Source organism: Hemicordylus capensis, chromosome 6, assembly GCF_027244095.1.
Source record: "Hemicordylus capensis ecotype Gifberg chromosome 6, rHemCap1.1.pri, whole genome shotgun sequence".
NCBI lineage: Eukaryota > Metazoa > Chordata > Lepidosauria > Squamata > Cordylidae > Hemicordylus > Hemicordylus capensis.
Genome location: NC_069662.1, coordinates 128,641,545 through 128,660,458, shown reverse-complemented (window position 1 = coordinate 128,660,458; position 18,914 = coordinate 128,641,545). Strand labels below are relative to the sequence as shown.

The 18,914-nt window shown below is 45.8% G+C and overlaps 1 protein-coding gene and 2 long non-coding RNA genes across 13 annotated transcripts in view; 2 read left to right on the top strand and 1 right to left on the bottom strand.

The window, feature by feature from the left end:
• The window catches only part of ICA1 (islet cell autoantigen 1), a 98,802-nt gene extending 96,785 nt beyond the window's left edge, over positions 1-2,017 (bottom strand). For 4 of the 10 annotated variants that reach the window (XM_053262942.1, XM_053262948.1, XM_053262945.1 and 1 more), the window contains exon 1: positions 1,806-2,017. The gene's annotated coding sequence lies outside the window, so the exon portion shown is untranslated. The other 6 variants (XM_053262943.1, XM_053262947.1, XM_053262944.1 and 3 more) reach the window with 4 other exon arrangements.
• The window catches only part of LOC128330303 (uncharacterized), a 50,517-nt gene that overhangs the window by 3,489 nt on the left and 28,114 nt on the right, over positions 1-18,914 (top strand). The window lies entirely within an intron of this gene.
• On the top strand, positions 1,416-7,913 carry LOC128330302 (uncharacterized). The gene is made up of 3 exons (XR_008310041.1): positions 1,416-1,568; positions 2,150-4,125; positions 6,544-7,913. It is a non-coding gene; the product is annotated as an uncharacterized LOC128330302 (long non-coding RNA).

Here is an 18,914-nt window from a genome sequence, read left to right as displayed (position 1 = left end):
AGATGAGAAACAGACTGACAATAAGATTTGCAGAACTATCTAGAGCAGTGTTTCCCAATCTGGGGGCCTCCAGAGGTTGCTGAACTACAACTCCTATCATCCCCAGTAACAATTTTCACGGGGATGATGGGAGTTGTAGTTCAGCAACATCCATTCTCCCCCCCCCCCGGAAAAGTCAAAGATTGTGGCGTCGAGTCAGTGTTGTGTCGACTCCTGGCGACCACAGAGCCATGTGGTTTTCTTGGTAGACTACAAGAGTGGTTTACCATGGCCTTCCTCCCGCACAGTATGCCGGGAAGAAGGGAACAGCCTCTTGCTCCCTAGGCAAGCTGCTTCCCCGCTGCACCAGGTTTAAAGCTCCACTTGGCTAACAAAGCTCTCTGGTTGTTTTGGGGCAAATTGTTGTCTCACAAAACCCCTTATAGGAAGGACTATATGCAAATGCAGAGTAATGAATTACTGCCCAATGGCTCACATGGGGTGGGGGCTCCCTATAGACTTAAAGCATGGCAGGGGACGTCTGAGTGAGGACCCAGCAGAGGCAGCTCAAGGCCTCTGCATACTTGAGGCAAGGCGAAACATGCTGCCCCCCCACTTCTGTGTACCTTCCAGCTTTTCTTCCCTCCTTTTTTAAAAACGAGAGAGCAGAAGGGCACCTCGCCACCTTACTGGTGCTTCCTGATGCAACTGCCTCATCTCATGGAAATGCTGCCCTGGATCCCAGGGCCCTACTCCTATCCACCCTATTTTTAACGTACCACTTTTGCTGGGAAGGAACTCATTACCACATCTGTCATCATGAACCTTCATATACAGATGATGAGGTTGAGAGCTGTATGCGGGCACCCGCAAGTGCCACCTAACATTTGCCCATCAAAGCCACCATCTCTGAAGCACTCAAGAGCAGTTCAGAACTGCCACAGTGTCCCCGGCAGAGGCCGCCGGCACTAGTTTTCCAGGGTGCGGATACAGCTCCTGAGTCCTGATCTAAAACCATTGGGGGGTGGCTTTGATGGCCTGCGAGGAGGAACAGGAGCAGCAGCAGCAGCAGCAGGAGAGCTCGCGTTAATGATTAAAGGAAAGCGAGCAGCAAAATTGAGCGGAGGGGGAGGAAATGGGAAGGACAGAGAGGGAGAAAATGCACCTGCTGGTGCACTCGCTGCTAATAGGATGAGCCGCCAGAGAAATAAGCAGGCAAGGGGAAGAGATGCCATTTTGGAGCTGGGGAACATTCCCCCAGGCGGGTGAAAAGCTTGGCTGGGGCCGCCAAGAACGCGCCTTCTCCCCTCGCCCAGCAGCGGGGAGAAGAAGAAAAAAAGAACACCCTACGCTGCTGCTCCGACCAACCTCCTCCTTTTGCTGCTGCTTCTCCAGGGCATCCTCCTGGGGCTCGCTCTTCCCCTTTTCCTGCTCCGACTCCTCCGGGAAACCCGCTGGAGAGCGCCGCCGCCGCCGCCGCCCCCGAGGTGGCCCCTGCCCAGCATGCGCAGCCCCGCCCTGCAGCCAGTGCCCCAGGAAGAACCTGCTTTTCCAGCCAGGGAGGCCTGGCGTGGTGGTGCTGGCCCAAGGTGAGGCTCCGAGCTCGCTCCGCCCGCGGGCGCTGCACCTACCTGGCCGGCGGCTCTCCAGGCAGAGGCTGACCTCGCCGGCTGTGCACACGCCGGCAGCTCCGCCTCAGTCAGTGCGGGCCCCCCATGCCGCGCCCGCGCGCCGCCCCTTCGCCCGCCCGGGAAGAAGCACTCCCCTCGCCTTGCCCTGCCCGACTACCCTCTTCATCATCCTCATCATTATGGTTCCTCCTTTACCTCACTTTGCCCGCCACCGCCGCGGCCTCTCAGGTATTCCAGCGCCGCCAGCGTCACAATGCTTCCGCTGCCTGGGACGAGAACGGCCCCGAGCGGGGCGGAGCCTGGGCTACTACCTCCATCCTTGCCTCCTCCTTTTCCTCGCCGGGCTTCTAGGCTTTCCCCTGCCGCCAGCGAGCGGACTGGCTTCGCTTTCCTGGGCTCGGTGGTGCTGCCTGGCGCCGGCTTCGCTTCCTGCTATTGTCTCGCTTCGCAGCCACGGCCGGAGATGACACCGCCGCGTGGAGACGTTCCCGCCTCTCCCCCGCCGTTGTGTGTTTCAATTATTGTCCTGTTTCTTACAGACCTCCTCAATGAAAGGCTGCATTAAAAAACCTGCTTCCCAACGGCAGGGCGGTGCCTTGCCCTTCCTCTCCTCGGGTCGAGCTCCCGTGGCTCTGACAGCACCACGATGGGCAAAAATTCAACAGGTGAAGTGTTTTGCACCGCTGCACCCGAACGCCACTTGAATTCGGATTCAATGGCAGTGCCCCCCGCCCCTTTTTATTTGCCTGTCATCTAGGTGGAGCCCTGCGTGGGGGCGGGGGAGAGGTAGCAAGCAACCCTTTTCGCATGTTATGCATTTCCAACATAGAAGCCTGACTGTATAGGATACCGTTTGAAGCAGGTAAATTGTCACTTCCCTGATCCACCCCCCCGCCCCTTTCCATTTCTTTATTTTTCAGGGATTGCGAACCTTGATCTGCCGAGAGAGAGCCAAATAATTGATTATGTAGTAAACATTGTCTCCTTTTAAACTTTCTCTGCCCCCAGAGGCATAACTAGGGAAAACAGCGCCGGGGCAAGCACTGAAATGGCACCCCCCCCGTGCCCCAACATACTACATTATACTTAGGTTTTTCCTCACAAGCGCCCGCCGCCGCCAAGCCAGGCCACTGACTGGCCGCCAGGCGCCAGCAAAGCAATGGGGGGGCGCGGGCGGTGCGGAAGGGACTGCTCATGGGGGAGGGGGCGCCGACGCGCTCCCTTGACTGCTGCAGCGCTGCTGCACTGAGCAGGAAACATTTGTATTAACAAAAAATTAAAAACAAAATTAATTTTTTTTTGTCATGGCGGCGCCCCCCACGTGACCAGAAAAGATGGCGCCCGGGGCACGTGCCCCCCCTGCCCCCCTATAGTTACGCCTCTGTCTGCCCCTTTATTCAACAGAGCTCTTAAATCTGTATTAGTACACCGAGCAAGGGGTTGGTTGGTTGGTTATTTATTATATTTCTATACCGCCGACATGTGCATCCCTTGGCCGTGTACATAAGTTAAAATACAATACAAAGACTGGATAAATGATTAAAGCAATTGATATAAAATCAATTAAGAGTCTGAGAAAACAGGTGCGTCCTAAGGGTCTTTTTAAAAACAGCCAGAGATGGAGAAACTCTGACTTTAACAGAGAGTGCATTCCAGATAGGGATGTCCACAGAACTAGCGACTGCTGGTTCGGGGCGGGGGGACTTTAAGGACTGGGGAGGGTGCTCTGCTCCCCCGCTGCATTTCCCCCGCCAGTGCTGTTCTCAAAAACGGTCCTGCCAGGGCAGCAGCATACCCCCATGCCACCCCGGTACATCGCAGACTGGAAGTGGCCGCTGCACATGCACATGTTGCGACGTGTGCATACGCAGCAGCCACTTCTGGCCACTGCTGGAGGCATCCTGCCCTCCCTCAGAGAAGCATTTATAATACTCACCAGACCCTCTCTAATAATATAATTATTGGATGAGATAAGCCAAGTTGGGCAAGAGTCAAGAGAACAGGTTGTAGGATGTACAGTCCAAAGCAGTTTCTCCACTTCCTCAGGAGTTACAAACTGGAAATGACCCAATCTAATCCCATAAGAGGAGTTGCTGGACACCTCCACAGTAGACTCTGCAGTAACTGTGGAATCCAACTTGGCCGGAGTATGAGGAATTTATCCGCAAAAAAAGTCATTAAAAACATCACAGTGAGTAACTGATGGTTCAAAGTTTAAATTCAAGGGGTGGGGGGGGGGGAAATACTAACCCCCTCATAACCCTAGACAACTCAGCTGGACATGAATTTGCAGATGTGATGTGGGCACAAAAGAACTGCTGCTTTGCCACCCACTCTGCCAGAGCATAAGTCTTCAGATGTGCTCTGTGTTGTGCCCAATCAGACTCGCACTGAGTATTCCTCTTCTAGTCATTTACCTCGCTGCTTCAACTCCTGTAGTTCTTCTGAATACCATGGGGCTGTCATTAAAGCAAGTCGGAGAGGACGCTTAGGAACTATTGTGTCTACTGCTCTAGTAAGTTCATTATTCCATTTTTGTACCAGAGCATCAACAGAATCATTAGCGGAGCCAACCCTAAACCCTTCCAAGGCTTCTTGGAATCCTTTTGGATCCAATAACCTCCCTGGGTAGACAAATCTAATAGGTCCTTCACCCCTGCAGAGGTGGGCTGTGGCTGTAAGTTCTACCTTAACCAAATGGTGATCTGTCCATGACAATGGGGAGATGACAGGAGTCCCCACCCACAGAACACCACCCTGATCAGAGCAAAAGACCAAATCAAGCATGACACCAGCATCATGTGTTGGTCCAGAGAACAGTCGGGATAGGCCCACAGTTGTCATGGCTGCTATGAACTCCTAACAACCCAGTCCCAAATTGAGCATTGAAGTACTCCCACACACACACCAACAACCTGGGCCACTCCAATGCCAATTCAGCAACCAGGTCCATCAGCTCAACTTGGGAATCTACTGGGCAGCAGGGTGATTGGTACACCAGCAGAAGTCCCAGTCTATCCCTGGTCCCTAGATTTAGGTACACACATTCAATATAGGCCAAATCCCTGACAGGGATCCTGGTAAGGGAGATGGTATTCTTATAGACCATAGACACCCTACCTCCCCACCCATATCCTTTCACCTGCTCCACCATGGAGTAACCCGCTGGGAGAAGCTGGGACCAAACTGGACCACTAGCCTCTCCCAACCAGGTCTCTGTGATACATACCAGGTCAGCTCCTTCATCCATAATCAAATTATGGACTACTTCAGATTTATTTTGAACCAACCTGGCATTATAGAGTAATAAGGTGTGGTTCTGGGGGTGGGTGGCATTGCTCTCCAAAGTCAAAGAGATGGTAGGCCTGCTGGAAGGGGAAACAGGAATTAAATTTCTGAATTCCCTTCTCCTATAACAGCCTGCTGGCCTACCAACACCATATCATCCTCGATTCCCCATCACCACTGGTATAGCTGCCCCAGGGTCATCCCCCACCTCCCCATCTCTGTTCAGCCCCAAACACATACCTGTACCATGCCTAACTAAGTACTAGACAACAATGAAGTGAGTAGGGGTCTTCCTGCCAGCAATCCAAAAGCTAAAAGTCAGCCCCAAAGGCTACTACCAAGGGCCAGCTTCCTTTGGTGGCCACCAGCTGCTGCCCACCCTAATAAGTGTCAGGAGATCAGAAGCCCAATGGGTGTGGCTCTCACCCCAACCAATCAAGCAGCCTGGCCCAGGTGCAGGATATCAAAACACAATTAGCGTGAGCTCAGCCCCTGATAACAAACAGGCTGCAAAGAGGAGGAAAAGCACAGAAAAGCCTTGGCTAGACCCTTTCCCCCACCCAGAAAGGAGAGTGGAGCATAGAAGCCAGATAAAACTCCTTACCCCACAGCATGTCTTCCAGTTACCCCTTTATTATGCTGGTTGCCTTTTTTTAGCCTACTTTACAGTAGGCTTATGAGATCACCCAGCATTCATGTGTGTGTCCCCCATCAACTTCACAACGCCTGGACTAATATGAACCAAATTGGGTAAAGTTGTAGGGACACATGGGGACACCTCAATGGCATAGTTTGTGACGATGTCATCCACCCCAACTCAAGATGGTAGACAGGTAAACTTTTGAGGCAGAAGTGGTTTAACTTGTAAAACACTTAACCGATTTGAACCAAATTTGCTAGAGCTGTAGGAACACATAGGGACATCTCAATGGCATAGTTTATGATGATGTCATCCACCCCAGTCCAAGATGGTGGTTGCATGAACATCTGAGGTGCAAAGCAGCTAATTTGTGGACTGTCTAACCCATTTGAACCAAATTGGGTACAGTTGCAGTAAGTGACACACAGGGAAACCACAAGGGACACATAGAGATGCCCCAATGGTGTAGTTTGTGATGACATCATCCACCCCAATCCAAGATGGTGGACTTGTGAACTTTTGGGGCACAAGTGTACTAACTTGACTGTTTAACCTATTTGAACCAAATTTGGTACAGTTGTAGTGAGTGACACACAAAGACACCTCAATGGTGTAGTTTGTAATGATGTCATCCCCCCCGATCCAAGATGGTGGACACATGAACATTTGAGGTGCAAGAGATCTAACTTGTGGACCTTGATTTGAACCAAATTTAGTCTAGTTGTAGACAATGAAAGTTAAGTAGGCTGATTAGTTCTTACTAGAAGGACTTGTCTTTAAAAAAAACAACTTATCTTTGTAGAACTATCTACTGGTTGATATGTGAGACAACCATACTATTGTCCATTGTACTGCAAAAAAGGTTCATTGCCTGCAGTTCCATTATCCTGGTGTTGGGTTGCAAATAGTGACAAGGATTTTCTGTGTGTTGCCTATTGCCTGTCATGCCTTAGTATAGTGGTTCGCATTATTTCGACTCCCTCCCTCTTTCCCATCTTACTATAGCGTGTGGCTGGCCAACCTAAGGCTTTCTCCAATAAATTGCAGCTGGGGATTATGGGAGTTGTGAAAGCTGGACTTTGAAGAAGCAAGATAGGAAAACCATTGATGCTTTTGAACTTTGGTGCTGGAGAAGACTTTTGATGATACCATGGACAGCCAGGGGAACAAACAAATGGATCATAGAACAAATCAATCCAGACTTTTCACTCAAGGCACAAATGACCAGGCTCAAACTATCATACTTTAGACACATTATGTGAAGACCCAGCTCCCTTAAGAAGTCCATAATGCTGGGGAAAGTTGAAGGAAAGAGAAGAAGAGGATGACCAGCAGCAAGGTGGATGGACTCAGTTACGACAGCCATGAATGCACCACTGAGACACCTTAAAGGCCAAGTTGGACAGATATCCTGGAGACAATCTATCTATGTGGTCGCTAAGAGTTGACACTGACTTGATAGCACTTAATCAATCAAGTCCAGCAACAACTGCAGAGCCTCACTCAGATTTGCCACCTCTGCTATAATGCATTGGGCTCTGCACTCAGTTCACCTCATTTTATTTTCCATCATTGATATGCTATCTCCTTATGCATTTGCCTGCATATGTAATACTATGCAAACAGCAAATGAACATTGAACTTCTAACAAGAATAAAGCACCTGAAGTGAGCATATGGTGGGTATTCTATGAAAAAATTAACTCTCAAAAGCTAGGATTATTCCTGCCATCAAAATGGATTATTCCTTCCATTTTTGTTGTAAACTGTCCAGAGACATAAGTTTTGGGTGGTATAAAAATACATTAAACAAATAAAATAAAATAAAATAAAATAAAATAAAATAAAATGGAATTGCATAGTAGGAGGGGAAGAACTGGCACGGGTGGATCTACCTGGATTCTCGGTTTTGAAAGAACAGAATCTGCCCTTTAGACACCCACTTGCAGTGTAAATTTGTGCCTTTATTGCATAAATAAAATGTAAATGTTTGCATAAAACTGAATTCTACCCTGGACTTAATTTATCTGTATAAACACTTTGTTTAGCCTGGTACACTCAGAACTCAAAATTCACTTTGTAACTATTCAAATAACACAAAAGATAATGTGGCTGCTTTTAAAACCACAATTGAAAACACTTTTATTTGTTCAAGCTTTTACCCTTTAGGGGTTGCCAGTCTCTTCTTTCTGGCTGCTCTGTTGTGTTTTTATGGCTAGTGTTTTTTGTATGTTTGTGGTTTTAATTGATTTTAATATTTTAATGTGGTTTTATGGAATGTTATTGTATTAACTTTTGTAAAGCGCCTTGGGATAATTTTATGAAAGGGGATATACATCAATCTAACAATAAAATTAAAAGAGTGTGTTGATTTGATTTAAATGTACTTTAAGCTTTTAATACTCTTTAATGCCTACACTGTTCATACTAATAACTTGTACACAGGCCTTTACCATGATCATCATGGACTTGCAGGGTGGGAAGCAATCTCATTTGTATTCTGTTGTTCCTCCAAGAATCTCAGTGTGGCATAGATGAGGTTATCTTATTGTATCATCACAATCCTATGAAGTAGCTTAGGTCGAAAGGTAGTGACTTAAGAATAGCCCTGCTGGATCAGGTCAATGCGTATCTATTCCAACGTCCTGTTTCACACAGTGGCCCACCAGATGCTTCTGAGAAGCCCACAGGTGTGAAGGCATGTCCTCTCTCTTGCTGTTGCTCCCCTGCAACAGGTATTGAGGCATCTTTCCTCAGAACATGGAGGTGGCCTATAGCCACCATACTAGTAGCCATTGATAGACGTGTCCTCCATGAATTTGTCGAAGCCCCTTTGAAAGCCATCCAAGCTAGTGGCCATCACCACATCCTGTGGTCCTAAATTTCCCAACTGTCAGTTTCATGGGATGACCCCTGGTTCTAGTGTTGTGTGTGTGTGTGGGGGGGAATTCTCTCTGCCCACTCTCTCTACTTCTTGCATAATTTTATACACCTCTATCATATCTCCCTGTAGTTGCCTCTTTTCCAAACTAACAATCCCCAGATGCTGTAGCCTTGCCTCATAAGGAAGATGCTTGCCCAACTCCTTTAAATATATCTATAGATACAGATAGTTTTAAAGATCAGTAACAATATTTCCCTCAGTTCAAAAATCCCCCTCCTGCCTGGCCACTTGCAGCATTCCCCAAATCACAAAATCATAGGTGGTTGTGTTGCTTCCCAGAAGAAAAATCTAGGGTCCATTTTACCCCTCCCATCTTGCCCCTTTGGAGCGGGTGCAGTCCAAATTTCTAAGAGCAGCCTCCAGTGCCTTGCTATGCCTCAAACGCTGTACTGTGCTTGGAACCGGGCATGATAAAGGTTGAGGCCAGAGTGTGGTTGTCCATTCTTAATCTCTGGCTTAAATTATCCGTCAACCTTCGGGGCTTGGCCCCTCTGACCCTACAGGACAATTTCAATCTTCCAGGAAAAAGGCCATGTGGACTAAATTGTCGCTCTTGAGCTTTACTCTCCCCTCCTAATTGCTATGGACTGTGACCAGGTGAAAGCAGTAATCCAACAAAAGTTAATGGACACTGAGTGGCAGGCTGACCTAGACAGGGTTCCAGCTTTCCTGTCCTCAGAAAGGCTCAGGTACTCTGCTTCCCCCACCACGTGCCTGTCACAGCTAGAAATTGCAAGCCACAGAAGGGCTTATACCCTCGTCTGTTGTCATGCCCTTCCCTCCGCTGTATTGGACGGCAAATACAGAAAGATCCCAATGGCAGAGAGACTTTGGGGAGGTAGAGACGACAGAACATGTACTCCTCTTTTGCCCCCCTTTTGACATGCGGGCCAAGCTTATATTTCCCCTACTTCACAAGTACCCTGGCCACCTAAACCATGTCTATATCCGGTTGCTGCTTTCAGATGAAGACCTGGCCTTCACGTATAATGCTGCCAAGTTCTGCATGGCAGGGTGTAGGATCTACTAGGTCGTGGCTGCCAGGCTATTCCCTTGCATCAGCTCTGCATAGTTTTAAACCCCTGGCTAATTTTTTTTAGTGTTCCTATCTAGATACCTTATTTTATATACCCCGTTTCAGCTACTGCTTTTTGCATTTTATATATTCCACATTCTATATGTTCATTTTTAAAAATACAGTTGTTCAATAATTTCATAGCTATCCTTTTTTCTAAGGATAGCAGCCTTAGAGTATTACAATATAGCTTTATACTATTAGGGTAGTAATTTTAAAGTAATACAGTTTTATGGTTCCATAATTTGTTTTTTATTATTTTGAATCATGCTCTACTGTTCTATCTTGTGCTGGTCTTGGACCGTAATCCATTTTAGTAAGACCATCCAAAAATCCACAAAGCATCAAACAACAAATATTCAGCTCCTACAGAACTCTTTGTTAGGACAGATAGTAAAAAAAAAAAAAAAAGGAAGGGGGAGGAGGGGCCTACTGGGTGTGCCTCAATAGTCTGCAATTTAGATTTATCTTTAACTATAATTCGTTCTGTAGAAGTCTAAGGAAAGCCCATTGTTTGATGCAAACAATGTATTTTTTGGGTTGGTCCTAATAAAAGTGTTATGCTGGATTGTAAGCAGTAATAGGCACCACAATTCGGCTCAGATTCTCATGGAGCCAACTGATCCCAGCAGGGAGAGGGTTACTGAAATGGCCCAACATCCAGCTTAGCCAGGGTATCTTCAGCCAGAGGGGAAACTAAAGAGGAAGCCTCATCTGGAGGCCCCTGGGAGGGAGGTGGTGAATCAGCAGAAGGAAGTTTTGCTAACTAGGCAAATAGGCATCTTTTTAAATGTGGTGATTCTCTTTACTGAGCAGGGGGAGAGCAACTGGCCATATCCACCCCCAGCACAGCATCCCTCCAGTGGCTGTTGCTGGTGTCGATCTTGTGTTTCTTTTTAGATTGTGAGCCCTTTGTGGGGACAGGGATCCATCTTATTTATTTAATTATTTCTCTATGTAAACCGCTTTGGACACTTTTGTTAAAAAGCGGTATATAAATATTTGTTGTTGTTGTTGGAGGGGAGTATTAGAGGGAAGGCTTGGGGTGGGGCAGGGGTCAGTGAGGCAGAAGGCAGCCTGGGAGAGGGCATGAGATTGGGCTGTACAAACAGGGATAGCCTGCCATCTCCAAGGAATAGGACGCTGTTCGTTCTCCAAAACTCAGGTGGGTAAGCACCAATTTACGAACATAGGAAGCTGACATATACTGAGTCAGACCATTGGTCCATCTAGCTCAGTATTGTCTACACAGACTGGCAGCGGCTTCTCCAAGGCTGCAGGCAGGCATCTCTCTCAGCCCTATTTGGAGATGCCAGGGAAGGAATTTGGAACCTAGATATTCTTTCCATAGTGGCTCCACCCCCTGAGGGGAATATCTTACAGTGCTCACACATCAAGTCTCCCATTCATATGCAACCACTGTAGACCCTGCTTAGCTAAGGGGACAAGTCATGCTTGCTACTACAAGACCAGTTCTCCTCTCCTAGACCAGCTCTCCTCTAAAATTTAGGCTAGGTATCTGCCAAAGAAGGGCTAAAAGGGGACCCTGGAGATTTACTTAGTTCTTTTTTAACCACTGTCATCATGGGGGCAGCTCAGGATCCCCCAACCTAAATCTGGCCTGTCTAGTTAGAATAAACACATCTGAAACAGAATCTGAAAACATACCTGTTTAGTCAGGCTTTCAATGTTTAGAGGTGTTTATCTGTATTTTCAGTGTTTTAAATTGTGTTGGTTTTTAGATTGGGCAGTATAAACATGTGCTAAATAAATAATCTCTAGATATCTGTGCCATTTTGCAAGATCGACTCTACCAGCCCCTTTGATATAGAGTTGCCGTTCTGGGGCCTGACCACAGATGCTTATCATAACAGTGTGAAATCAGTGATGAAACAGCATCACAGTTGCAATGTTTGCACCACAGATTCCCCTAAATTTCAGATGTAATAGGTAACAGTTGGTCTTTAAGGTGCCATGAGTCCCCTTTTCCTTTTGTGTGGTAACAGGCTATTCTGGAATAAATAGGTCAACTGAATCATGATCCTAGTATGTCAAAAGAACACCTTCTGGTCATTGAGGGGTCCCTCAATGAGGTCAGATGAAGCAATTGCCTCAAGCAACAAATTACTGGGGCACCAACAGGGTGGCAAGATACCCCACCACCACCTCACATGCCTCCCTTTGCTACCCCCTACCATCTGAGCAGTTCTTCAATGTGAAATGAGCATTTTCTCCTCTTCACCACTGCTGCCTCTTCCTTCACGGCTGGGCTGATAATGGGAATTGAGAGGAAGCAAAAGAGAAATTAGGAAAGAAGATTAGAATACTGTACTAAAGACATTCTATAGAGCATCTCCAGTAATACCTTTTCCTCATTTCCACTTCTGCTCCCTTCCCCTTCTCATTATTAGCCCAGTGGTGGGGCAGGAGGCATTGGAGGGCACACGTGGTGACAGCTATTGTCACCACAAAAGAGGAGAAAGCAGTGGTTGAAAGAGGTATGTGCATGCACATGGAATCAAGAAGTGGTGGTGATCACCACCATTGCTTGAAAAAAGGGAGGGAGTTATGTAGCATTCTGCCTCAAATGGAAGGAGTTCTTGGGCTGCCACTACTGGTAACTTTGCTCGGGTACAACAGTTTCTGCTGAAGTAAATGAAAGCTCAACTAGAGAATTGCCGGCCCACTAACTTGTCTAGTTAATGGTCAGAATCAGATAAAGTTAGACGTCCTTAAGAATAATTGAAATAAATGAGATGTGAACACTGAAAAGCACACAAGCCAAATTACTTCAGTAAGGTGCTTACCTAACTTGGATTTACCTAACATGGGATTGCGCCCCCCCCTCAAAGGATATTTCACTTCTCTTCTATATAATTCACATCAATTGTGCCTTTTGACAGTTCTCAAGAGGGTAGTGAGGGGTGGTGGTTTTTTATTTTTTATTTTAAAGAAATTTGCCACCAATTTTGTTCACTGCCAAGGCTTCTATGTAAAATGACCTAATTCTATGGGAAAATTGCAAGGTGTGTTTGAAAGTATATAATAAAAGCACTTGAAATCCTTCAGCGCCTTTCCATTGACAGCTTGGCTTTAAACAGAAAAGTACTTTAGTTTTGCAGGTCCAGAAACAAAGTTCAGACTCAGTCACGTTTCTACCCAAACGTCCTTCTGTACTTTATTGGAAAGAATTGTGTACTGTGTGCTTTCAGTAGTACAAAGATTAATATTAAAAATATCAAGAAGGGGGCGGGGAATTAGAAATAACCCTGATAAGCCTTTGGTACAATCTTTTAGTATCTTTCATCCTCCGTGTGCCTGCAAATCACCACCTGCTAGTGGTGACCACTAATGCCCCAGGGCATGTCTACACTATACATTTAAACAAGTTTCAGACCACTTTCATGAACATGTCTCTCAACCAAGGAACTTAGTTGGGAAGTGTAAGTCCGCAGCTTGGGGGTGCTTCTGGACCCAACACTGATCTTAGAGGCGCAGGTGGCGACAGTGTGCAGAAGCGCCTTTTACCAACTACGGCTGGTACGCCAGCTGCGACCCTACTTGGAGAAGTCGGACCTCAGTCACTCATGCATTCGTAACATCCAGATTGGATTACTGCAATGTGCTCTATGGGGGGCTGAGCTTGAAGACTGTTTGGAAGCTTCAGCTGGTTCAGAATGCTGCCACAAGGATGCTCATGAGTGAAAGTCGCTTCATGAGTATTGCACTCATCCTGCGTCCGCTTCATTGGCTACTGGTCCGCTTCCGGGCTAGATTCAAGGTGCTGGTATTGACCTTTAAAGCTCTACACGGCTTGTGCTGGGGCACCTGTCGGACCGCTTTCGCCCATATGAATCTGCGAGGGCCCTCCACTCATTATCTTAGGCCCTGCTCATGGCACCGCCACTAACAGAAACAGGGCCTTTTGGGTTGTGGCCCCTCAGATTTGGAACGTCCTCTCTGAAGAGCTTCGCCATGCTCCCTCCCTCAGTGTTTTTAAAAAACATCTTAAAACACACCTTTTAAAGGAGGCTTTTTAATGCTCCATTATTATTACTATTATTTTGTTATATCTGGTAGATTCTTTAGCTTTTCATAATTTTCAGTTTTTAGCTTTTAAAATAACCTTTGATTTGAACCTAATAATGATTGTGGTTTTTAATCTGACAACTTTATTGCTTAATTTAGTTAATTTTATTACTTTTATTGTATCTTGTATCTCTCTTATTGCTGTGAGCCACTCCAAGCAGTAGTGCACTGGAGGGGCAGGGTATAAATATTTTAAATAAATAAGTAAGTAAGTAAGTAAGTAATTTTTGAAGGGCAAAAGATCTCTCACAAAAGGATTAGGATTATCAAATATCAACCACTTTGAGAGTATTTTAATGAAAAGTGGTATATCAATCAATCAATCAATCAATCAATATCTTAGAAAACAAAAATTGTTCTTTGGGGGGATGCTAAATTGGTTTCAGTTTAAATATGTGAAGGGTTTTTAAATACCAGAAGAGATCATAGAAGAGGGGATGTGAAACTAAAGTGTAGAAATTGTATCTAAACCACATTGTCCTTGTTTTGCAGGAAAGTAGCTGTAATTGCTTTAATTCCTGTAATGTTGACAATAAGAGGCTGGTATCTGAGGGCCAAATTACCTGAGCTCAGAAACACATGCTTTAGAAGTGTGCTTCCAACTGGAAGTGTCTCGCTGTTGTTGTTATTGTTTGTCAAAAATAGCTGTGGGAGTGGGAAACCCAGTCAGGACTGAGGTGTGTGGGGAGGAAGAGCTTCACGATTTTCCCCACATTTCATTATCCCACTGAAAATTGCCCCCTGAAGCAAGAATCTGCCTCTAAAACTGATTGAGAGGCAAATCACCAGGTGGGCAATATAGGTCAACTCTTGTGATTCCCATTACCAAAATAAACTGAACAACACATCTGCATTCCTTCTCAATGGGGACAGCTATTTTTCACAGTTCCTTGTGATGATGTTTATTTATGGTAGGAGCGGCCAGATTGGTTGAATGAATGTGCGAGTCACTACTTCTGTTGCAGGTTCTGATATGCTGAAATTAATGGTGTCATCTAAACCCACCAGTCTCTGCATATCTTGCCCTATTTCCCTCAAGGAACCTGACACTTGTAAATGAGATTTCAAGTGACTAGTGTTGGATTCCTAGAGGGAACTAGGGCAGGATATGCCAAGACTGGTGGATTCAGACAACATGACTAATCTTGGCACATCGGAGCCTACAATGAAAGTAGAATCTCATGCAAAGATGTGGTGGTGGTGGTGGTGGGGGCAATCTCAGATGCTGCTGTTGTGTATGAACCTGCCCAGATTGACATTGAGTAAACCTGCAAGCTTTAATTAGATTAGCTGTAATGAGTAGTTGACCACCTTAAGTGGCACAGTGGGGAAATGCTTGACTAACAAGCAGAAGGTTGCCAGTTCAAATCCCTGCTGATACTATACTGGGCAGCAGTGATATAGGAAGATGTTGAAAGGTATCATCTCAGACTGTGCGAGAGGAGGCAATGGCAAACCCCTCCTGTATTCTACCAAAGACAACCACAGGGCTCTGTGGGCACCAGGAGTCGACACCGACTTGATGGCACACTTTACCTTTACTTTAATGAGTAGTCAGCTGAGAGCACAATCTACTGGCATGGTTCTTTGGGCACAGAATTTCAAGTGTCTTGTGCTCTAAATTTCAGTTGGTGGAGGCACATTTTAATCAGTATGGCTGAAAGTTAAGAACACACTTTCTTATTTTTAAACCTGTTTTGGTGCTGGTGTGTTACAGTAATAGGATATGAAAAATAAAATATTAAATATCACCTTTCTTTCTATTAAGTGAGTGGTAGTCTTTGTTCATTAAATTGTAAGTGATCTTTCTTTCAATATCGTCAATAGTGAGTTTAAATAATATGCAAATCTATTGTGTATCAGTTAAAAGGCAGATGATTAATCAATGAAAAATTACTTAATAGACTGTGGCTTATAATATCTACTGTTGTTATGACTACAGTATTTGGGCCACTTTGGAAGGTTCTCAAGCACTTCTATCTCCCTGTGCAGTTATTTGGTACATTGTTAAGTATCTGTTCAGGAGTCTCTTGTCAGCTGACAGCTGCACCCTCTACTCCACTGAGGAACAGCACTTGTTTAAAGAAAAAAAATGTGTGTTTTGTCTACAGAGAACTACCAATTGGTGTGGAAAATAGTCTTTTCAGCTCCATTTCTAAGTACAAGTATTGCTCATCTCCTGCCTCTTTGCTGAATTGAGAAAAGTGACTGCAATTTTATCAGACTACTTCCAAATGATTGTTTTTTTCCAAAATGTGGATCAATCCATTTTAGAGCAATAAGGACAATTCCTCTCTTTTAAAGTGGCAGAGATCAGTTGGCAGAGAAGATGTCTGTGCTCTAATCAGGACTGTTTCCTGTGCCATGCTGAATATCTATTATTTTCTCCTCTGATGATTTCTTAGGGCTTATATTTTCTGGTTCTCTGTACTAAAAAGAGGGCAGCAGATCTAGTTTATCTGGGTTTCAGAAAATCATTTGATACACAGTACTGCATTAGATATACAGCACCATGCAAGATATTTCTGTCAATGCCAAATCTCTCAGGGGACCACTTAAAAAGATGAAGGCGCATCATTGTGCAGAAGGCAAGCTTACAAGTTGCATAGAAATACCCACGAGTACTCTTTAAAGATTTAAGCCATAAGATCAATTTTAAAAGCCATCGTACCCAGCACCCACACTGCCACTGTCCCCTCCTCCTACCTTGATCTTGAACTCTCTCAGCGACTTTCAGTAACATTGACCATGGTATCCTTTTGGATAGGCTAGTTGAGCTGGGTATGGGGAGGCATTGTTTGGAGAGGGTTCTGCTTCTACCTTGAGGCCTGTTTCCAAAATGTGGTACTGGGGGAATACTACTCAACCCCTTGGCAGTTATGCTTTGGGGTTCCATAGGGTTCCATTCTTTCCCCTATGCTGTTTAACAGCTACGTGAAACTACTAGGAGAGGCCATCCAGAGATTTGGCCTGAGGTGTCATCAATATGCAGAATCTTTCATCAGATGCTGGTGAGGTGGTGACCTGAATCAGTGCTGGGATGAAGTCATGGACTGGATGAGGATGAACAAGTTGATTCTCATCCAGACAAGACAGAAGTGCTGTTGATCGGTGGTTCCTCTGGCTGGATGAATGATGTTCAGACTATTCTAGATGGGGTTGCACGAAGGACCAGGTTCGCAATCCAGAGGTGCTCATTGATCCAGCACTGTCACTAGAGGCTCAAGTGGCATCTGCGGCTTGGAGCACCTTTTATCAGCTTCCGCTGATACACCAATTGTGACCTTGCCTGGATAGAGACAGCTTGGCCACAGTTAGTCATGCTCTGGTGACCTCTTTCTTAGATTACTGCAATGCATTGTATGTGGGGCTGCTTTTGAAAGTAGTCTGGAAACTGCAGTTGGTACAAAATAGGGTTACAAGATTATTAACTGGGATAATATGGTTTTGCTCATATCATGCCAGTGCTTCCTCAGCTGCACTGGCTCCCAGTCCACTTCTGGGCCCAGTTCAAAGTGCTGGTTTTAATTTTTAAACCCCCAAATGGCTTGAGATCGGGTTACCTGAAGAGAGCACCTCGCCTCATACAGTATGTTCTGACTCGGACCTTAAGGCCTTCTTTGGAGGCCCTGCTCCGAGTGCCCCTACCAAACAAGGTGAGGTGGGTGGCTAATAGGAAGAGGGCCTTTTTGGTGGTGGCACCCCATTTATGGAACAGCCTCCCCAGTGAGGTTTGCCTGGCATCATCACTTTGTTCTTTTAGGCAAGTCCTTTCTGTTCACTCAGGCCTTTTAAATTTGATTTTTAAAACAGATTTTTAAAAAGTTTTAAAATTGTTTTGTCCTGTATTTTGTATTTTTAAAAATATGTTGTGATTTCATGTGTTTGATGTGGTTTTACTCGATGTTTTAATGCTGTGTTGCTTGCTGCTCAGAGAACAATTTGTTATGGGGTGGCCAAGAAAGTTTTTTATCTTCATCCTCCTCATCATCTTGGAGTTTACACGGCCGCTGATTGGGAGTGTGCTCAACTCTCCTACTCTGACTGGGCACTCCTTTGACCCTGTTTCAGGTCTAGTGAAGTGGCTTTGGTTCAATATCCAGGCTAGAAGCCAGGTGGTAAATGATGGAAATAATTAGCAATATCCAGGAATGTCTCTGGCTGTGTTGTTACGGTGTGCAGCAGTCGCCTTTTCTTCAAATAAAAAGTGAGGGGACAAGACAAAACGTGGACAGATAGCCTTCTAGCCACCATTTATCAACAACTTTGATCCATTTGTAATTGTACTATTGTTATTATATCGTTTGCACTCATGGTGCGTAAAGGACTGACTGACTATCCACTGGTAATTATTTTTGATGCCCTAAATGGCTTAGGATCAGGTTACCTGGGAGAGAGCCTTCTTCTGCATGATCCCCACCGCACATTAGGGTCATTGAGAGAGGTCAGTCTCTGGATGCCACCAACTCATCTGGCGGTGACTCAGAATGGACCTTCTCGGTAGTTGCTCCTGGCCTCTGGAATGTGCTCCCTATAGACTTTGTGGCTTAACATCTTTAATCTGTCTTTAAAAGAGCCCTTAAGACATATTGTTTTTAAAGGTAAAGGTAAAGTGTGCTGTCGAGTCGGTGTCAACTCCTGGCGACCACAGAACCCTGTGGTTGTCTCTGGTAGAATACATTTAGCAGGCATTTATTAATCCTTAAGGCTCTACACACGATCAGTGTGTAGAACCGAAAGGGGTTCTGTGGGGAGAACGGGCTTGACCCACTCTCACCACAGACGATTGCAGAACCCTCCTCGGGTGGGCAGATTGCCTGCCCAGAAGAGCGACGGCTTCGCTCCTGCACTCCCGTGCCTGGCTGCAGATCACCTGGCAGCTTTGGGGGTTGGGCAAAAGGAAGCACCCCCCCCATGGTGCCCCACCCACAAGTCCCAGTAATGCACTGCGCAAGTGTGCGGTTCATTCCTGGGGTCCCCTCTTCCCCCCTCCCTGAGTGTGCCCGCCATGGCTGCAAGCAGCTGTGGCAGACACATGACCAAGAAACAGGGTTAATGGAGCGCTCGCACCATTTACCTCGTTTAAGGGGGAGGGTATTTAGGTGGGCCTGCTACAAAGCCACCACTGGGAGCTATGCAGCTCCCGTTGCTGCACATGAGCAGCAGAAACTGGGCTGGGCTCCCTTGACCCGGTTTCTGCTGCTCCTGAGAATCACCTCACTGTATTTTTAACATTGTTTTAAGAGTTTGTCTTATTTTGTTTTTGTTG